At 43.5% G+C, this 18,990-nt stretch overlaps 1 protein-coding gene across 1 annotated transcript in view; it reads right to left on the bottom strand.

The window, feature by feature from the left end:
• LOC124717061 (BTB/POZ and MATH domain-containing protein 4-like) overlaps window positions 1-17,094 on the bottom strand; it is an 86,496-nt gene extending 69,402 nt beyond the window's left edge. Inside the window, exon 1 of the mRNA XM_047243744.1 lies at window positions 16,999-17,094. The gene's annotated coding sequence lies outside the window, so the exon portion shown is untranslated. The remainder of the gene's footprint in view (window positions 1-16,998) is intronic.
• Window positions 17,095-18,990: the final 1,896 nt, after the last annotated feature.

Raw genomic sequence — 18,990 nt, forward strand, 5'->3', positions numbered from 1 at the left:
ATGGAAGGATTACGGTAGGGAACATGAATGGTCAACTTCAGTTTACTGGTAGAATTCTATGAAAGTGTGATGTAAAGGTGACTGCATATAGGATGCAAGTGTGACCTATTCTTGAATAGTGCTTGAGTATTTGGGATCCTCACCAGGTTGGATCAAAGGAAGGAACTGAAGCAATTCAGAGATGGTCTGTTATATTTGTTACCAGTTGGTTCGAACAAGATGCAAATGTTATGCAGATGCTTTGGGAACTCAAACCAGATTCCCTGGAGGGAAGGTGATGTTCTTTTCAAGGAACACTAGTGAAAAAAAAAATAGAGAACCAGCATTTGAAGCTGACTGCATAATGATCATACTGCAGCCAACAGACATTTCTCATAAGGACCACAAAAATAAGAAATGAGTAATTAGTATATGGAGACATATAGACAGTCATTTTTCCTATATTCTATCAGAGTGGAACAGGAAAGGAAATGACTAGCAGTGGTACATCATACCCTCTTGCCACACATTTTACATTTGCTTGCAGAATATGTATGTAGACATATAATGAATCATTAACAGTTGCTGTGGTTCAGGAGAAAAGTCTCCCATATATTACAGATTTTCAATGGAGTTATAGATCAGCTAACTGCAACATGAAGCAACAAACTCACCAAAGGTACACTTTGACAATCATCTCCATTTGCTGGATTCAGCAGATTTTCTAAGCAACAGTATGAAAACTAGCTTGAAAGTATAAAATCTGATTAGGGTAGGCAAATGGGCCATGAAAATGCAGTAAAGAAATGAATTTGTTTAATCTGTTATTTAAATGTCATATTCATGACCTCACATGTCAAGATTTTTTTGAAGTTCATAAAACTGCAATTTAAAAACAGAGTGTGTGCAGCCAGTCCAACTTGAAATGACAGTGTCTAGTTTGTCACTTGTTTCATTGTACTGACGAGGTGTGTGTTTTGTTTCTGCAATTATGAATAAAGGATAGATAGCTACTCACCATACAGAGGTTGAAACACAGATGGGCACAACAAAAAGACTGCTATAATGTTGAGCTTTCAGCCAAAAGGCCTTCTTTTAAGCGCGCACGAACCCCCCCCCCCCCCCCCCCCCCCCCAAAAAAAAAAAAAATACTGTCTCTGGCAGATGTGACTGTGATGGGTGCCTACCTGTGACCCATTTCCTCTACATGGAGAATAACTACCTATCTTTTTAGATGAAAATATTCAATTTTTGAAAATATAATGAAATTGGATGGATAAAAAATCTATCCAACAAGTGATTGCAGGCCCATATAAAAGTATTGAAGTTTGCAAGCTTTTGTATCCAATGGATCCTTCTTCTGACAGAAAGATTGAAGGGGAAGAAAGAGGGGGTGAAGGAAAATGACTAGTGAGGCTAAGGAAAAGGGTCAGAGTTCGGAAAAGTCGACCAGAATAGAGGAGACTTACCGGACAGGATGAGAAAGAAAGATTTATTGATGGGGACTGCACTGGTCAAGCTTTGAAAACCTGAGAGCTTAAAGGTGGAAGATAGGGAATACGCAAGACAGAGATTACTGCCAAAACATTGTGCATGAGTTAGTGACTGTGGAAAGCTAAGGGCATTGTATGTGGCACAGTTGGGAGGGGCAGGGTGCATGAACAAATAGGCAGGTCAGAAAATGAGAGATATAAAAAACTATAAGAGAGTTAAGAAATGAGTATTTACCGTGAAGAAATGCTGAGACTGAAGAAATTAACATAAAATAAGCGCAGGTGGGTGACATGAACTGAGGGCATGTTGTAGTGCCAGTTTCCACCTGTAGTGTTCTGAGAAACTGATATCTTGGAGAAGAAACCAAATATCACGTGCAATAAAAACAGGCACCACAGTGATGACTGTCATGTTGTACAGCGTGCTCTGCAACAGGATATTGTGTACTGCTATTATACACATTCTGCCTATGCCTATTCATCCTAGCTGATAACTTGGCAGCAGTCATGCCAATGTAAAATGCTGAACAATGTTTACATAATGGCTGGTATATGACATGATGCCTCTCCCTTTCATATTATACGATTTTCCAATTATAGGGCTGGTCTGGTTGTAGCAGGAGGTTGCATACGACAGGTCTTACAGTGAGATTATCACAGTGTTAGGAGCCATATGGTAGGCAGATGAATGTAGAAGGAACATAGAGTCTGACAAGGATATTGCGGGTACTGGAAAGGTGATGAAAAGCTATTCTATGTGTGGTGGCAAAATGACAGACAGAATGGCCCACATTTCAGGGCATGATTTTAGGAAGTCACAGCCTTCTCAAAGCAGCAGTCATGCCAATGTAAAATGCTGAACAATGTTTACATAATGGCTGCTCACTGTAAGACCTGTCGTATGCAACCTCCTGCTACAACTATACCAGCCCTATAATTGGAAAATCGTATAATATGAAAGGGAGAGGCATCATGTCGTATACCAGCCATTATGTAAACATTGTTCAGCATTTTACATTGGCATGACTGCTGCCAAGTTATCAGCTAGGATGAATAGGCATAGGCAGAATGTGTATAATAGCAGTACACAATATCCTGTTGCAGAGCACGCTGTACAACATGACAGTCATGACTGTGGTGCCTGTTTTTATTGCACGTGACATTTGGTTTCTTCTTCAAGATATCAGTTTCTCAGAACACTGCAGGTGGAAACTGGCACTACAACATGCCCTCAGTTCATGTCACCCACCTGCGCTTATTTTATGTTAATTTCTTCAGTCTCAGCATTTCTTCACGGTAAATACTCATTTCTTAACTCTCTTATAGTTTTTTATATCTCTCATTTTCTGACCTGCCTATTTGTTCATGCACCCCACCCCTCCCAACTGTACCACATACAATGCCCTTAGCTTTCCACAGTCACTAACTCATGCACAATGTTTTGGCAGTAATCTCTGTCTTGTGTATTCCCTATCTTCCACCTTTAAGCTCTCAGGTTTTCAAAGCTTGACCAGTGCAGTCCCCATCAATCAATCTTTCTTTCTCATCCTGTCCGGTAACTCTCCCCTATTCTGGTCGATTAATACATTCGAGACCACGATAACACTGAGTAGGCAGAGGGTGTATACTGGTAACATACAATATCTTGTTGCAGAGCATGCTGTAAAACCTTGGTGCATGTTTCACCACACATGCCATCTGGATACTTCCCCCAGTCACACATTTTTCAGAACTCAGCAGGTGGGTACTGGCGCTACAACATGTCCTTGATTCTCGCCAACCACCTCACCTTAATTCACGATAATTTCTTTGGTCTCAGCATTTCTTCACAGTAACTATTCCTTTCTTCACTCCCTTTTAGTTTACTTCATTTTTCGTTTTCTGACCCTTCTATTTTTGCCGCTCCCCTCCCAGCTCCATCAGATACTATGTACTTAGCTTTCCACTGTTATTAACTCATAAATGATGTTTTGGGAGTAATCTCTGTATTGCATTTTATCTTCAGTCTTTAAGCTTTCAGGTTTTCAAATACCATACAGTGCCGTCGACAACAATCAGTCTTTCTTTCTCATCCCATCCAGTATGTCTCCTCTGACCTGGAGTTCCGGGTAAATTTTTCGAACTCTACCCTTTTTCCTAAACCTCAACAGTCCTTTGTGAACTCTATTTCTAAATCTCGCCTCATTTTCCTTCACCCCTCTTTCTTTCCTGTCAGCTCTTTTACCAGAAGAACGGGCCACTGGCTCTGAAAGCTTGCAAAATTTAATGGCTTTATATGTACATTCTTCTGCCGCTGCACTTTTTATCAGTCAAATTACATAATCTATCTTTTTCATAACACTGTTGTTATTCCATCCTGCATTTTCCATTGTTTACTTCTGTAATTTGTACATCTACTGTCAATGTGGCCACATTAGGATGTCTGATATTCCCTACAGCAATTAAGAAGTTTGGTGACCTCGGTGAGAAGAAAGAAAAACTTGGAAGTTTGCAAATTACATTTTATTCATCAGAGGTGGCAAAGCATTTGGAAGATTGCTTGTAAGGAAGTGATAGTATCTTGAAAAGGTGGTTTCAAGGTGAATGTTGCTATTAGGAAGTCTTTTCTGAAAATATTTATCTGGATTGCACCCTTCTATGGAGGTGAAATGTGGACAACAAACAAGAAAAGCAGATTTTGAAATGTGGTGCCACAGAAAAATGATGGAAGATTAGGTGGGTAAACTGAATGACTCACAAAAAGGTGCAGAACTAAACAGCAGATATAGGAAATTTATGACACATGTTGACTAAAAATGGGAATCAGTTGGTAAGACTCATTCTGAGGCATCAAGAAAAAGTCTATTTGGTAGTGTGTGTGTGTGTGTGTGTGTGTGTGTGTGTGTGTGTGTGTGTGTGTGTATGTGTGTGTGAGTGTGAGTGTGAGTGAGTGCACGCACGCGCGCATGCACTTGGGCACACATGTGCATGTCTGTGCACGTGAGGACATGTGCACCTGGGAGGTTGGGTGCATGCGCCGGCAGGTGAGTGCGTGCGCACTTGGGTAATGTGCGGGTGAGTGTACGCATGTGCATGCGCGTGGGTGCACATGTGCAGCTGGAGTAAATATTAGATGGAAGACATTAGGCTTCAGTAGAGCAAGCAGTATAAAAGGAAGTAGGGTTGCACAGAATAGGAAGACTAGGATGGAGAGCCGTATGCAATCTATCTTTGGAACACTACCTACATATAGCAGTTTATTTGGTTTTATGTTTACAGTGACTGTGGTGTAGCTTGTTATATATCTATTTTTATTTCATTATTTTAGAGGCATTTGCATTCTCCTAATAGCATGTACAGGATGAGACCATTTGGCAAATTGGGAACCTGTACTTTTTAAGAAATATCCACAAAAGTGATACAGCTACAAGCATATCTTACCGGAAAGCAGTAACCTCTTGGCTTGAGTCATAAAATTTTCATGTTCACAATAAGAGGACAACAACAGTTTCAGTATTGTGAGTGAGCATCAAAAAGCTTTACCATTGTTGATTTTATGGCTCAGCACATCATGATGTGCAAAGTTTGTAGATACAACTTTGCTGCAAACAGAAAACCGTATCAAATTTATGTCAGTATTCTGTAAGCCTCTGAAGTGTGTGGCAGAGTGCACTTCCCACTGCACTATGTATTAGGATTAAATCCCATTCTGCTTCAACATGAAGCACAGAAAATGATGGCTTAACTGTCTCTGTGTGCACTCTTCAACCTCAATGACGTTTTTTGAAACATTGTAAATCAGCTATTTGGGAATAGTTGGTATATATCTTCAGGTGTCTCCCAGTCAGCTTTTGCAGCACTTCCTGAGCACTCTTAAGTGGGTCACACAACCCTCTGACCATTTGTGCTGCCCTTTTTTTGTATATGTTCAATGTCCCCTTTTAGGTCCATATGGTATGAGTCATAAACATGAGGAATATTCTAATACGGGTCACGTAAGTATTTTTTTAAGCAATCTCCTTTGTATGCTGAGGTGACAGAACTCACGATATACCTCCTAATACCGTGTCAGACCTCCTTTTGCCAGGTGTAGCGCAGCAACTCGAAGTGGCAAGGACTCGCTGAGTTATTGGAAGTGGGGCCCTGCTGCCTCTATAGCTGTCCACAGTTGCGAAAGTGTCACTAGTGCAGGATTTTGTTTCCAGAGTGAGCTCTCGATATGTTCCATAAATGTGCAATGGGATTTGTGTCAGGCAATCCAGGTAGCTAAATCATTTGCTCACATTTTCCAGAACACTCTTCAAGCTGATCATGAGCAATTGTGGTCCAGTGACATGGTGTACTGTCATCCATAAAAATTTCATTGCTGTTTGAAAAAATGAAGTCCAAGAATCACAGCAAATGGTCTCCTAGTAGCCAAACATAACAATTTTCAGTCAACAATCAGTTCAGTTGGACCAGATGACCAATCCATACCACGTAAGCACAGCCCACACCATTATGGAGCCACCACCAGCTGGCCCAGTGCCTTGTTGACAACTTGGGTCCATCGCTTCATGGGGTCTGCGCCACACTCGAAACCCTACCATATGCTCTTCTCAACTGAAACTGAGCAGGGCACAGTTTTCCAGTCAGGATCCGACCGATACAGCCACGAATCAAGGAGAGGTGCTGCAGGTATTGTGCTGTTATTAAAGGCACTCACATTGGTTGTCTGCTGCCAGAGTCCTCTAATGCCAAATTTCACCATACTGTCAGAACAGATACATTTGTTGCATGTCCCACGTTGATTTCTGCAGCTATTTCATGCAGTGTTGCTTGTTTGTTAGCACTGACAACTCTCTCGGTTATTAAGCGAAGGCCATTGCCCACTGCGTTGTCCGTGGTAAGACATAATGCCTGAAATTTGGTATTCTTGGCACACTCTTGACACTGTGGATCTCAGAATTCTGAATTACCTACTTGAATGAGATTTTCACTCTGCAGTGGAGTGTGTGCCGATATGAAACTTCCTGGCAGATTAAAACTGTGTGCTGGACCAAGACCCAAACTCGGGCAAGTGCTCTACCAACTGTGCTACCCTAGCATGACTCACGCCCCGTCCTCCCAGCTTTACTTCTGCCAGTACCTCGTGTCCTATCTCCCAAACTTTACAGAAGCTCTCCTGCTAACCTTGCAGAACTAGCACTCCTGAAAAAAAGGATATTGCGGAGACATGGCTTAACCACAGCCTGGGGGATGTTTCCAGAATGAGATTTTCACTCTGCAGCGGAGTGTGCGCTGATATGAAACTTCCTGGCAGATTAAAACTGTGAAAATCTCATTCTGGAAACATCCCGCAGGCTGTGCTAGTTCTGCAAGGTTAGCAGGAGAGATTCTGTAAAGTTTGGAAGGTAGGAGATGAGGTACTGACAGAAGTAAAGCTGTGAGGACGGGGTGTGAGTTGTGCTAGGGTAGCTCAGTTGGTAGAGCACTTGCCCGCGAAAGGCAAAGGTCCCAAATTCGAGTCTCGGTCCGGCACACAGTTTTAATCTGCCAGGAAGTTTCAATTACCTACTTATTTCCAAAAATGAATGTCCCATGTGTCTTGCTCCAACTACCATTCCACATTCAAACCCTTCCCGTCGTGTGGCCATAATCACGTAGGAAGTCATTTCACACTAATGACACGTATACAAATGACAGCTCACCTTTGAACTGCCATTTTATGCCTTGTGTATGTGATTTTACTACCATTTGTATATGTGCATATCGCTATCCCATGACTTGTCACCTCAGTGTAAACTGACTGCATTTTCTCAGTATCCTGTGTGGTGTCACGAGGCTTAGGCCTGTCCCACCCCTCATTAAATCGACCAAGACTTATACGAATAATTGTAAGAACAGTTATTATTATTATGTTCTTTAAGTTTGTTTTTGGGTTTTCAGAAATACTGTGGGAAGAAGGTTTATTTATGTTGCAGATAATGTGGAAGACGTCGCCCAACGATCACCACGAAAGTTCAACGTAGCGGCAAGTGGGCAAGGAATAAAACGAATGGCTTCCTAGGCCGTTGTTGGACAACATCAAAGGAAGAGATATTCTGCTTTCTTTTGTAAACAGATCGATCGAATCTTGAAAGGTTCATGTAAAACGTATAGATGGGTGACACATTAGGTGGGACCCCATGCCTGTAATACTTCCACAGTTATTAAAAAGTTGTTAAATGGCAAAAACCAATAGTTCATCATTTTTATAGATAAAAAGTAGTAAAGATATAGGAAAGGAAGAGTTGCGGCGTCAGAAGGAAAAGTGATACATCGCTCAGCAATGCAGAAGGACGTAGACAGCGGGTGTTACGTGGTGAAAACAAATCAACTGATAAAATAGTAAGTCTGTAATTAAGCATAAAGCCACGTAACACTGCACCTGCCACTGAAGCAGTAGCTGAAAAGGGCTTGCTCCAAATTAGCTTTTGCACCATGTGCTATTAGTCAATATCCACCAGTAATAGATGACATGAAGTAAATTTGAGGCTTGTGTATGAACTGATGTAATTATACTGGCAAAAGCAGAATACCAAGAGAGACATTTTAGGTGTAATAGCTCATATAATTCTGTGAAGCCTATGGCTGGTTTACCTCTACATGAGTGTTAGTGGGTTCACTGAAAGCTTGGAGAGTGAACTAATATTAAAAATTTTAGAGAGATACATTCACAGCATTTACAACATGTAACAGGATTCCAGTGCTATCCAAAGAGTAACTCACACAAGGGAGTAAGGAAATACTGAAATTAAGGAACTGGAGTGTTGTGCATACATTCAGAAATGAAAGAACCTTGAAAGAGAAAAAGTGGAGTACTGCAAAACAGCAACATGAAAGGGTAGACTTACTGACAGTGCAATTGATCAGCTGCAGTTTGCTTATGGTTTTGTCACTGTAAGGAATGCTGAGAAGAGTGTGGAAACTATGAGGAGAGCAGTGTGACCCCCAGATTTTAACTGGTGACAATCTTCAACTTACTCTTAGCCACTTTTATAGATTGCTGAGTGACTTCAGCGAAAGCTATATAGCTGACATTGCTGCGATGGAGATTATAAGACCTGTATACAGGGATCTCTTGTGAAAATGTTTGCATGACAACACAAAACCCAAACGAGAGCTATAATATCACACACAGGAAAATACTACAAAGACAGTATTCCTGGGACAATATACTCTCAATGTCAAGTGTAACTCCCTTTTCTTTGGGGTTTCTGAACAAGACTGTGTCCTGTGGCTTTACCTAACTAACAACATATTCCTTTGTTACAGTAATAATGAACACCTTGTAATGATGCACAGAAGATTCTTTAGTTCTTGCAGTATTGCAGAATGAATCTTACACCTTGCTAATTTCATATTACTCTAACGAAAGATAAATCCATATAAAAATTTATTTTGAAAACTTTCTCTTACAGTAACAATTATTTTATGCTTAAGACTCAGTACACATGTATCTTTTGACAGTTTATCACTTTCTTCTTATGTAACAGTGTTCTAAAGAAATTAAAGGAACCTCGTGCATCATTTTTCATTAAATGCACACTTAGTAGGCGCACACATTTACTACTGATTTGCAGCAAATTACTTAATCTTATAATATTATTCTCTGAAGTACTGTTTTGCCTCAGAAATTTTGCTTTATAATCGTGTACCTTCAGGGAAGAAGGCAATATTTAATAAAGCCTTAATTATTTTGTAATGCAAAGAAAAGTCTTTCAAATGGTGGCCGGTGTAAGTATGGATCTGATATATTGCTGTGCCAGTATTGTTCAGAAGTATGATGCAATGTTTCTTCTGCAGCTACTTCAGCCATTATGAAACAAATAAACAAGTGAAATATATCCACAGCTGCAAATATGGACAACCATCAGCTGTATAAGGGAATGACAACAATGAAAATTGTGTCGGACTGGGACTCAAACCCATATTTCTCGCTTGGTCGTCTTACTTTTTATGTATTTCACGATGCCTGTAGTTGTCACAGTGCATCATACTTCTGAACAACACACGCACTGCAATATAGTATTTATCCACCGACACCGAGCAAGTGACTTTCAATTAAAATGTCTCCCCTGTACGGAAACATACACGATGATTGTACGAGTGCAGGTTGTAGACACACAGTTGACAACATATGAAAGTCTGGGTCTGTTTGTGAGATGTGCTCGGATAGCATAATGGTAAGGCGACTGCACGATAAGCGGGAAATTTGGATTTGAGTCCGTCACAAATTTTCGCTACTGTCATTCCATTACACAGCTAATGGCTATTTATATTCTCAGCTGATAATAACTTTCTTGCAACTAGGGGTCAGTTGTTCCTTATGAGATACAAGAGTATTCTTGGTAACCTGCAACTATATAAAAATAGAAGGGATCAAACTTGCATACTTTGTAAGCAAGCTAGTAGGCATCAGGGGCATGAAAGATGACCTTCCTAAACGAACTACGAGGGTAATCCCAAAGGTAAGGTCTCCTATTTTTTTTATAAGTACATAGACCTGTTTATTTCTGCAATGGTTTACATAAGTTTACAGCTTGAACATTTAGCTAGTTTTCGACATAATCACCATTTCTGTTGATGCATTTTTGTAGATGCTGTGGCAGTTTTTGTGTGCCCATGTCATACCAGCTCGCCGCCACGCTGTTCAGAAAGTTATGAACCCCTTCTCTTTGACCTCGTAGTCAGAGCTGAATCACTGGGACCGCAATTAATGCTGACAGTTACTGTGAGACTCTGAAAAAACTTAAATGGGCATTTCAGAGCCTGAAAACAGGAATGTTGATCAAGGGTGTACACATTCTCCATGACAACGCTCGCCTACACATCGCTTGGCAAACCGTTGCTCTCCTGCAACAGTTTCAGTGGAACATAATCACCCACCCACCCTATAGTCCTGACTTGGTGCCCAGTGGCTATCTCCTGTTCCCTAGGTTAAAAGAACATTTGGCCGGAAAGTGATTCAGCTCCGACGACGAGGTGAATAGATTCTAACCTCACCTAACCTCCTTGATCCTGCCAAAAACTGATGAAGGAGATCGAACACACTATGACTACGCTGTCGGCTGATGTTATCGGATCTGATAACTGTTGTCGGTGCCACTGTGAACACAGCCTTAGTTTTTTTTCTTTAAAAAAAAAAAAAAAAAAAAAAAAAAAGGATGCAGTGTATTGAAAATTCCTGGCGGCCTAAAACTGTGTGCCGGACCAAGACTAAAATTCGGGACCATTGCCTTTTGCGGGCAAGTGCTCTTCCATCTGAGCTAACCACGCACGACTCATGACCCCTCCTCACAGCTGTACTTCGGCCAGTACCTCGTCTTCTACGTTCCAGACTTCACAAAAGCTCTCCTACGAAACTTGTAAGACTAGCACTTCTGGAAGAAAGGATATTGCGGAGACATGGTTTAGTCGCAGCCTGGAGGATGTTTCCAGAATGAAATTTTCACTCTGCAGCGGAGTGTGCACTGATATGAAACTTCCTGGCACATTAAAACTGTGTGTGGGGGCGAGACTTGAACTCGTGACCTTTGCCTTTCGCGTACAAGCACTCTACTATCTTTGGTAGTTCAGGTGGTAGAGCACTTGACCACGAAAGGCAAAGGTCCCGAGTTCGAGTCTCGGTCTGGCACAGAGTTTTAATCTGCCAGGAAGTTTCATATCAGCGCACACTCTGCTGCAGAGCGAAAGTTTCACTCTGTGATGCAGTGAATTGTTCAGATACTTGTCAGAAAGTACTGTTTCGTGGTAAAAGACTGGGCAAATAATTCCTCTTGCACTAATTGCTCATCACACTCCTGTTTCCACATCATGCCGAGGTTGTTGATGTAATTCGTGAGGATTTTCGGAGCTCCAACGTACTCTGACTGACGCAGTTGTAAGGTGCCAGGACATGGGCACTTAAACGTTATCTTACCAACATTAGTATTAATAATAAAGGGACTGGCAAGGGCATCAGATCATGACTCTATTGAATTATGATAAATGTGAGGCACCCTCGAGCAGTATTCCCTGCATGTCTTCATGATTAAGTCGCAAACTTAAAGGGTTGGTGATAAGTGTCGGAAGTTGAGAATTGTGGAATATAAAGTCTGCAGCTGGCCGTAGCTCGCCGGGCTGCCGTGGGCGGCAGGTAGCGGTCACCGGAAACGCGGGACAATACGGCGCTTTTGGGGATGGCCCGGCATCCGGAGCCACCTGTGCTGGGCAGCACGAGGCGAAGACGGGAATTTCGTTTGCCTGGGGGCGATATAACCTACTCGATCATTGGGTAGATCTCAGAAATGCCGTTGGAGGGATTTCGGCGATGATAGAGCGTTCGACATTGGCCGAAACGGGGTATTGTTTCGCCGCGTTTTCGTATGCGTGTGAGACGGGAGAATTGTGGTGAGAGGGGACTTCGCCTTCAGCCATCGAGCGGTACAGACTTGGAGACGGCGTCTTGGCCGTCGTCTTCGAAGGGAGATATACGGTCTGTATCGCAGCACTGCACCAACGCGTGTTCCGTGTAGAGTTTTGCAGTTAGAGCTCTTTGTGTGCTCAGAGGCGAGATTTTCACCAACGCTTAACCACTTCCACTAATATTCTTGATCTGGTAGTTATCCTTGAGAGGTGCCGAGTATTTATCAACGCAGCTGCCGGTAATAGGGGCGCGTAATTGCAAATTGTTAATGTGCCATTCTCAGGAGTGTGTGGGTGGACAAAGAAATTCCCATTTTTTTTGTAAATTTTGTCAGTTGTGGGCGATATCAAATTAAAATGCCAATATTACAATCGAATTATCGACTTCATTGTAGCTAGCATTTACCATGTCCCAGTAAGCTTTACATGTACTCTAGTCACTGCACAGCTTGCCCAGGCGGGAAGGAAAGAAGGTTTGCGGTCTCATGTGTCAGCGACGGTCAAAATAAGCTTACACAGTCATGATTCACGAGAAAAAAAGCATCTCGGGATCAACTTCCCTATCGTGCACAGACTGTAACAGCCAGTTGCAATATCGACCCCGAGCAACAGTATCTGAGTTCCTCAGTTGATGAACTACCGTTATTTTGTATAGTTTCAATTTCAGTCTGTACACAGCTCTGTGAGGAGTTGCTCTTGACACACCAGTCTGAAGTCTAAACGGCGCAGAGAGTTAGTTGACTTCTTTCCGAGGCCTCCTCTATCTCGTCTAATTTATTTTCGGTTAAAACACTAGGTTCTCTAGTCCATCGTTTCTGTAACACAGATTCAATCTCTTTAAGTTTCTTCACTAATCTACGTATCGTCGAATCATCGGGAATATGCACACCAGGAAATTCTCGTATGAATTCAAGCCTACATTCCACACACGATTCTGTTTTTGCGTAGTTCAACGCAATAAACACTTGTTAATACTTCGTGTATTCCATACTGAATGGAAATTCGACAGGAAACATAACGAAGCACCTAAACACTACGTCGCACAGTACAGAAGACACGCGCTCGGTTTTCCAACAACTTAAGGGAATTAAGCCAGGTAATACACTACTGGCCATTACAATTGCTACACCAAGAAGAAATGCATATGATAAACGGGTATTCATTGGACAAATATATTATACTAGAACTGAAATGTGAATACATTTTCACGCAATTTGGGTGCATAGATCCTGAGAAATCAGTACCCAGAACAACCACCTCTTGCCGTAATAACGGCCTTGATACGCCTGGGCATTGAGTCAAACAGAGCTTGAATGGCGTGTACAGGTACAGCTGCCCATGCAGCTTCAGCACGATACCACAGTTCATCAAGAGTAGTGACTGGCGTATTGTGACGAGCCAGTTGCTCGGCAACCATTGACCAGACGTTTTCAGTTGGTGAGAGATCTGGAGAATGTGCTGGCCAGGGCAGCAGTCGAACATTTTCTGTATCCAGAAAGGCCCGTACAGGACCTACAACGTGCGGTCGTGCATTAACCTACTGAAATGTACGGATTCGCAGGGATCGAATGAAGGGTAGAGCCGGCCTTTGTCACCGAGCAGTTCTAGGCGCTTCAGTCTGGAACCGCGAGACCGCTACGGTCGCAGGTTCGAATCCTGCTTCGGTCATGGATGTGTGTGATGTCCTTAGGTTAGTTAGGTTTAAGTAGTTATAGGGGACAGCTGTTAAGTCCCATAGTGCTCAGAGCCATTTGCACCATTTTGAAGGGTAGAGCCACGGGTCGTAACACATCTGAACTGTAGCGTCCACTGTTCAACGTGCCGTCAATGCGAACAAGAGGTGACCTAGACGTGTAACCAATGGCACCCCATACCATCACGCCGGGTGATACGCCAGTATGGCGATGACGAATACACGCTTCCAATGTGCGTTCACCGCGATGTCGACAAACACGGATGCGACCATCATGATGCTGTAAACAGAACCTGGATTCATCCGAAAAAATGACGTTTTGCCATTCGTGCACCCAGGTTCATCGTTGAGTACACCATCGCAGGCGCTCCTCTCTGTGATGCAGCGTCAAGGGTAACCGCAGCCATCGTCTCCGAGCTGATAGTCGATGCTGCTGCAAACGTCGTCGAAGTGTTAGTGCAGATGGTTGTTGTCTTGCAAACGTCCCCATCTGTTGACTCAGGGATCGAGACGTGGCTGCACGATCCGTTACAGTCATGCGGATGAGATGCCTGTCATCTCGACTACTAGTGATACGAGGCCGTTGGGATCCAGCACGGCGTTCCATATTCTGGTAACAGTCGTTGGATCTCGACCAACGCGAGCAGCAGTGTCGCGATACGATAAACCGCAATCGATTTAGGCTACAATCCGACCTTTATCAAAGTCGGAAACGTGATGGTACGCATTTCTCCTCCTTACACGAGGCATCACAACAACGTTTCACCAGGCAACGCCGGTCAACTGCTGTTTGTGTATGAGAAATCGGTTGGAAACTTTGCTCATGCCAGCACGTTGTAGGTGTCGCCACTGGCGCCAACCGTGTGTGAATGCTCTGAAGAGCTAATCTTTTGCATATCACAGCATCTTCTTCCTGTCGGTTAAATTTCGCGTCTGTAGCACGTCATCTTCGTGGTGTAGCAATTTTAATGGCCAGTAGTGTATTTACAGCGACCGCCGATATTTCTGGGGAAGTACACTCCACCATTTTCAAGGCACAAACTGCAACGTAAGGTATCTGAATATTGTATACGCCAGGAGAAACTCAGGTCTTACGAGCAGGGTGTATCTGTCTGAGGACCCGGCCCAGCGACATCCGGGCAGGGAAAGCATACGAAGTTAAAATAACGGTATCACATTCATACAAGAGCAGCGTAATGTAACAAGCTAGTGGCAATATTAGCATTTGCAATAATGACGTCTAGCAACAATATTTGAAGCGATTAACCTCACAGATAAACTCAAAAGAGAACACCAGTACACTCAGTCTCTCAGAGTAGGAGGCATACGCGAAGTATTTGTGTCCGAGAACTATAGCGATAGCCGGCAGATGCAGCGGCAACAGCCGGCGAAGGCGCCGCGCAACCCGCCGACACGTATATACTACCGGCCATTGCAATTGCTACACCACGACGATGACGTGCTACAGACGCGAAATTTCACCGACTGGAAGAAGATGCTGTGATATGCAAATGATTAGCTTTTCAGACCATTCACACAAGGTTGGCGCCGCTGGCGACACCTACAACGTGCTGACATGAGGAAAGTTTCCAACCGATTTATCATGATTTGACCGGCGTTTCCTGGTGAAACGTTGTTGTGATGCCTCGTGTAAGGAGGAGGAATGCGTACCATCACGTTTCCGACTTTGATAAAGGTCGGATTGTAGCCTATCGCGATTGCGGTTTATCGTATCGCGGCATTGCTGCTCGGGTTGGTCGAGATCCAATGACTGTTAGCAGAATATGCAATTGGTGGGTTCAGGAGGGTAATACGGAATGCCGTGCTGGATCCCAACGGCCTCGTATCACTAGCAGTCGCGAACACAGGCATATTATCCGCATGACTGTAACGGATCATGCAGCCACATCTCGATCCCTGAGTGGACAGATGGTGACGTTTGCAAGACAACTACCATCTGCAAGAACAGTTCGACGACGTTTGCAGGAGCATGGACTATCAGCTCGGAGAGCGTGGCTGCGGTTACCCTTGACGCTGCATCACAGACAGGAGCGCCTGCGATGGTGTACTCGACGACGAACCTGGGTGCACGGATGGCAAAAGGTATTTTTTCGGATGAATCCAAGTTCTGTTTACAGCATCACAATGGTCGCATCCGTATTTGGCGACATCGCGGTGAACGCACATTGAAAGCGTGTATTCGTCATCGCCATACTGGCATATCACCCGGCGTGATGGTATGGGGGCCATTGGTTACATGTCTCGGTCACCTCTTGTTCGCATTGACGGCACGTTGAACAGTGGACGTTATGTTTCAGATGTGTTACGACCTGTGGCTCTACCCTTCATTCGATCCCTGCGAATCCCTACGTTTCAGCACGATAATGCACGACCGCATGTTACAGGTCCTGTACGGGCCTTTCTGGATACAGAAAATGTTCGACTGTTGCCCTGGCCAGCACATTTTCCAGATCCCTCACCAATTGAAAACGTCTGGTCAATGGTGGCCGAGCAACTGGCTCGTCACAATACGCCAGTCACTACTCTTGATGAACTGTGGTATCGTGTTGAAGCTGAATGGGCAGCTGTACCCGTACACGTCATCCAAGCTCTGTTTGACTCAATGCCCAGGCGTATGAAGGCCGTTATTACGGCCAGAGGTGGTTGTTCTGGGTACTGATTTCTCAGGATCTATGCACCCAAATTGCGCGAAAATGTATTCACATTTCAGTTCTAGTATAATATATTTGTGCAATGAATACCCGTTTATCATCTGCATTTCTTCTTGGTGTAGCAATTTTAATGACCTGTATTGTAATTACATATTGTCCCACAAAAGTATAATACACACTGAACCACAGTTTTGGGAAACTGCGATACCGGTATTAAAATTTATGCGCTAGAAATGCATCTTTTTCGGGTCGTTTAGAAAACATTCACACAAAATCGGAAAACCTTAACGTGGACCATCTCTGGAACTAGACTACTTGACGTGGGTTTATCGTACAATGTTTCGCTAATGCTAATGTTTCAAAAGAGCAGTTTATGTCGCTAGGCACGCGCATACGAAGTTAAAACAACACTCACAATCGTACAAGAGTGTAAACAGGCTAGTGGCATTATTAGCAGTTGGCTAGACCACTTATTATTTCAGTAGACATCTAAAGCTGAACAGAAACCTCAAGACAACGCCAAGGCCCAAATGTCAGACTTACATCTGTAATAATGAAGATCACATTGTGGGCGTATACAACAAAATTCTTTGTTTTACAGGGTAGTAGTAAATGCGTCATTGTTTCGAGGCGTTTCGATAAATGCCATATTTGTATCGTACTTACGAGAACATGGTACGTATAAACGTCTATCGAAATGTGAAACAATGTAATTACCGTAATGAACTCATGAGAGCTTTTTGTTTGCACTTACCGAATTGTAGGCGTGTTTTGCACACGTGTAAAGAGACAGAGATGAAGAGAGACTCACTAGCAGGACGACTGAGAACATGTAACGCCAACCAGGAAATATGATAGCTGAACTAATCTCGCCATACAGGAAACGTCGCAGTTCTCGCTGCCAGAGAAGCACGTACTTCCCCGTACGCCCAGAGCTCCGATTTTCCTTGTTTCATCTTCAAAATGTTCAAATGTGTGTGAAATGGGACTTAACTGCTAAGGTCATCAGTCCCCTAGGACTTAGAACTACTTAAATCTAACTTACTTAAGGACATCATACACATCCATGCCCGAGGCAGGATTCGAACCTGCGACCGCGGTTCGAGACTGTAGCGCCTAGAACCGCTCTGCCACTGAAGCCGGCCCAGTAGGTTTAAGTAGTTCTAAGTCTAGCGGACTGGTGATTTAAGATGTGAAGTCCTATATTGCTTAGTGCCATTTGAACTATGACGAGACGTTTTCCACATTTGTGCTGAATATGTCACACATCAACAGTGTGACGGAGGCAGGAGTAAAGGAGTACCGGTAAGTTTTCATTATTATAGCACACCAAAAGTAAAAAAATCTTTTGATAACTTATTATTTACCATGCGATATTCACAACATAATTGGCTTTATAAATCTGCGGAATGGAAACTGTTATCGATATTTCAATCGGTTGCAATATTGCCCTATCATGCAACTTCAAACAATCACTGTCACTTTAAAAACACTATCAAAAAATGGTTCTAATGGCTCTGAGCACTATGGGACTTAACTGCTGAGGTCATCAATCCTCTAGAACTTAGAACTACTTAAACCTAACTATCCTAAGGACATCACACACATCCATGCCCGAAGCAGAATTCGAACCTGCGACCGTAGCAGTCGCGCGGTTCCAGACTATAGCTCCCAGAACCGCTCGGCCACCTCAGCCGGCAAAAGCACTCTCATTTCGCATCTATTTATTTACTGCTGACCGAGAAACCAAATACCAGTTTTTATAGGTCTAGCTTCAAAATTGCCTTAATAGCGACATTTTTCAACAATCCCTTCATCCCCTATTTCACCCCCTTAGGGTTGGAATTTCGAAAAATATTTTCTTAAACGACGCCTACAATATAAGATCCACACCTTATTCAAATTTCAAGTTTCTGTTCTTAGCGTTTTGTGCTGGGTGACGGAGAGTCAATCAGTTAAGTCAGGACACTGCCTTTTATACACTGAAGCGCCAAAGAAACTGGTACAGGCACGCGTATTCAAATACTGAAATATGTAAACAGGCAGGCGCTGTGGTCGGTAACGACTTTATAAATCGACAAGCGTCTGGCGCAGTTAGATCGGTTACTGCTCCTACAATGGCAGGGTATCAAGCTGTAAGTGAGATTGAACGTGGTGTTATAGTCGGCGCACGAGCGATGGGACACAGCGTCTCCGAGGCAGCGATGAAGTCGGGATTTTCCTGCACAACCATTTCACGAGTGTGCTGTGAATATCAGGAACCTGGTAAAAGATCAAATCTCCGACATCGCAGCGGCCGGAGAAAGATCATGCAAGTGCGGGACCAACGACGACTGAAGAGAATCGTTCAACGTGGCAGAAGTCCAACCCTTCCGCAAACTGTTGCAGATAAAAATGCTGGACTATCAAGAACTGCCACCGTGGGAACCATTCGACGAAACGTCATCGACGTGGGCTTTCGGAGCCGAAGGCCCAATCGTATACCCCTGATGATTGCACGATACAAAGCTTTACGCCTCGCCTGGGCCCGTCAACACCGACATTGCATTGGACTGTTGATGACAGGAAACATGTCGCTCGAACAGTCCATGGGTATACTGCCGGTTCATAGTGTCCAACGGGCACAATATTTCGGCGATCAGACATGGCGCCATCGCCAGGTGCGCTGACGAAATGAGTTCCTGAGGGCTGGCGGCCGATTTAAATGCTTTCCCCCCCGCGGGCCGCTCTCTTCGCCGTCCGCGCC

The sequence above is a fragment of the Schistocerca piceifrons genome, chromosome 9, assembly GCF_021461385.2.
Source record: "Schistocerca piceifrons isolate TAMUIC-IGC-003096 chromosome 9, iqSchPice1.1, whole genome shotgun sequence".
Taxonomy (NCBI): domain Eukaryota; kingdom Metazoa; phylum Arthropoda; class Insecta; order Orthoptera; family Acrididae; genus Schistocerca; species Schistocerca piceifrons.